The sequence below is a fragment of the Cynara cardunculus genome, assembly GCF_001531365.2.
Source record: "Cynara cardunculus var. scolymus isolate 2C chromosome LG 12, CcrdV1, whole genome shotgun sequence".
Lineage (NCBI taxonomy): Eukaryota > Viridiplantae > Streptophyta > Magnoliopsida > Asterales > Asteraceae > Cynara > Cynara cardunculus.
In genome coordinates, this window is record NC_037539.1 from 26,564,155 (window position 1) to 26,567,909 (window position 3,755).

Consider the following 3,755-nt stretch of genomic DNA (forward strand, 5'->3'; position numbering starts at 1 on the left):
TTTGGGTGCAAATGCTTTGTACTCAACGATAGAGAATATCTTGGCAAGTTCGACAAGAAAGCCGATGAAGGAATCTTTCTGGGCTATTCCCAAACCGCCAAAGCCTACAGAGTCTACATCAAGAGGACAAGAATCGTCTTAGAAAGCATCAATATGTCCTTTGATGATTCCACTCAAATGACTTCTGGACACAACAGTTCAGAACTCGGACTTCAAAGAAGAGCATCTGATTCATCACTTGGCAAACCCAATGAATCAGAGTTAGCTCAATTATTTGAAGACATCTTCAATAAAGAAGTAATCTCTGGACATGAGCCAAATGCAAAATCTATCTCCATAATAGATGAAGATCATGAAGTCTCCAATGTTAAAGGTACATCTCTTACTGAAACTCATGTTACTTCACCATCTTCTTCTATGTCTTCAAATCATGATCAAGATCCAGAGTCTTAACTCTGAAGATGATCTCATCGAGGGGGAGCAAGCAGTTCCATCAGTTGATGAAGAGCTGCATCCTGTTGCTTCAGAACCTCAATCTAGCACCAAGTGGACAAAAAATCACCCACACCACCAAATCATTGGTGATCCAACCTCTGGTGTCAAGACGAGATATGCCACTGCAAATGAATGTCTCTTCGCCAACTTTCTGAGCATGATAGAACCAAAGAAGATTTCAGAAGCCCTACAAGACCCAAATTGGATAGACGCGATACAAGAAGAATTACTCCAGTTTGAAAGAAACAAAGTATGGTCCCTTATGCCTCTACCCAAAGGGAAGACGACCATAGGAACCAAATGGGTCTTCCGAAACAAGAAGGACGAAGATGGCATCGTAATAAGAAACAAAGCCAGGCTTGTTGCCAAAGGCTATCGCCAAGAAGAAGGAATTGATTATGATGAGACATTTGCTCCTGTTGCAACACTTGAAGCCATCAGAATGTTCCTAACCTACGCAGCTCACAAAGGCTTTAAGGTCTATCAGATGGATGTCAAGTCTACCTTCCTCAACGGCAAACTTCAAGAAGAAGTCTACGTGCAGCAGCCTCCTGGGTTCAAAGATCCAAAACATCTAGACTACGTCAATTTTTTGGATAAAGCCCTCTATGGGCTGAAGCAAGCACCCAGGGCCTGGTATGAAACTCTATCTACCTTTCTCATCAATAATGGATTCAAAAAAGGTACATTCGATACAACCCTCTTTCTCAAAAAGCACAAAGGTGATATCTTACTTGTTCAAATATATGTGGACGACATCATATTTGGTTCTACAAATGCAAAACATTGCGAAATTTTCTCAGAATTGATGAAAAGCAAATTTGAGATGAGTATGATGGGAGAACTAAGCTTCTTCCTCGGTCTTCAAATAAAACAAACTTCAGAAGGAATTTTCATTAATCAGTCCAAATATGTGATTGACCTTCTGAAGAAATACTCTCTCTCAAATTCATCATCGATGAGAACACCTATGGCTACAGGAGCTAAGTTATTTGTTGATCCATCAGGCAAACTTGTGAATGTAACAACCTACAGAGGCATGATTGGATCACTCCTGTATCTAACTGCTAGTAGACCAGACATTATGTTTGCCACATGTCTTTCTGCAAGATATCAATCAAATCCTAAAGAATCGCATCTTTCTGCAGTCAAGAGGATCTTTAGATACCTTAAGAGAACCCCATCATTGGGTCTCTAGTATCCAAAGAACTATGGCTTTGATCTAATAGCCTACACAGATGCAGATCATGCAGGTTGTAAACTTGATAGAAAGAGCACGTCTGGAAGCTGTCAACTCTTGGGGGACAAGCTGGTAAGTTGGACATCCAGAAAACAAAATTGTGTCTCAACATCCACAGCAGTAGCAGAGTATGTTGCTGCTGCTAGTTGTTGTTCACAAGTTCTCTGCATGAAGACTCAGCTTAAGGACTATGGATTCCATTATGACAAATTCCCATCCTTTGTGACTCCAAGAGTGTCATAGCAATCTCTGCAAACCCAGTGCAGCATTCCAAGACCAAGCACATCGATGTAAGGTACCATTTTTTTAAAGACAATGTTGAAAAAGGAAATATAGGAATGTATTTTGTTCCCACTGAGATTCAACTTGCTGACATTTTCACAAAAGCTCTTGATGAGAAAAGATTTTTATTCCTAGTCAGCAAGATGGGTATGCTGAATCTCACCACTTAAAGGCAATATATATATATATATATATATATATATATAAATCAGAGATTTTCAATATCTCATGGTTATGCCTACAAGTGATACAAAGAAGTTAGTCATAATCATGAAGATTCTCCAAACCAGCTTCTCTGGTTCTAAAGACCAGAGCCTCTAGCCATGAAGAAATCTTTTAATATGGCTTAAAGCTTTTTCATCACCTTTGGATCCAGAGACCTCTGGTCCAAAGCAAATACTTAGCTTCTATTCACTAAGCATTGCCTTCACAACCAGAGCCTCTAGTTTCCAAGTCCTTTGCAACCAGAGACCTCTGGTTTACAAATAAGACTTGGCACGCTCTAATTCCCTTCATTCATATTTCTTATCATCTCTAAGACCACCAGCGCGTCTGGTTCTAAAGACCAGAGCCTCTGGATTTCAAATCCTTTACAACCAGAGCCCCTCTGGTCTCAAAGACATTCTTTTTCCATACTGAACCATTTTTTCTTCATTCAATCTCATCATCCTTCATAACCAGCGCGTCTGGTTCTAAAGACCAGAGCCTCTGGATTTCAAATCCTTTACAACCAGAGCCCCTCTGGTCTCAAAGACATTCTTTTTCCATACTGAACCATTTTTTCTTCATTCAATCTCATCATCCTTCATAACCAGCGCGTCTGGTTCTAAAGACCAGAGCTTCTAGATTCATACTCTTTGTAACCAGAGCTCCTTTGAACCCAAAGAGTCCCCCACCCCCCCACCCCCCTTCTCTCATGCACTTGACTCCTATTTTCATACTTCATTTCATCGCCTTTGAAACCAGAGCCTCTGGTTCTAAAGACCAGAGCCTCTGGATTCAAGGCCTTTGGAATTAGAGCCCCTCTGGTCTCAAAGGCTCAACCTCTATACTTTTTCCCGTACCCTTAACCATTTTCTCATATATCTTTTTCCTTGTTTTTGCATCCAGAGCCTCTGGTTCTAAAGACCAGAGCCTCTGGATTCATTATCTTTGGAACCAGAGCTCTCTGGTCTCAAAGACCCATTGTTATGCATATCCATTTGCATACTTAGCCATATTTCATACTTCATTCCATCATCCTTCACAACCAGAGCCTCTGGTTGTATAAACCAGAGACTCTGGTCACCACATTCATACTTATTATTGGTTCTAGGGGGAGTTTTTTAAAAACTCAACCAACATACATGCATCATTTGAGGGGGAGCTATTCATTCTTCATGAATATCCATAGCATACATATGCATTTATCATACCAGTGCCTCTGGTTCCACTATCCAGAGCCTCTAGCCATCTAAATGCCAAATAATGTTTAAGTATCAAACCAGATCCCCTCTGGTCCTACATACTGGATTGAACATGCTTAAACAGAGCCTATGGTTTGTCATCCAAGGCTTCTTAATCATGCAATCCAACATTTCATCGATGAATTCCTTCATTGATGTTCAACCAGAGCCCCTCTGGTTCCCCACCCAATATGTCATGGTCAACCAGAACACCTCTGGTTCCATGACAAAATATCTTTCATTCACAAAACCCATCTTAATTGCAAAACTCTTTTAAAAGATTATACAAAATT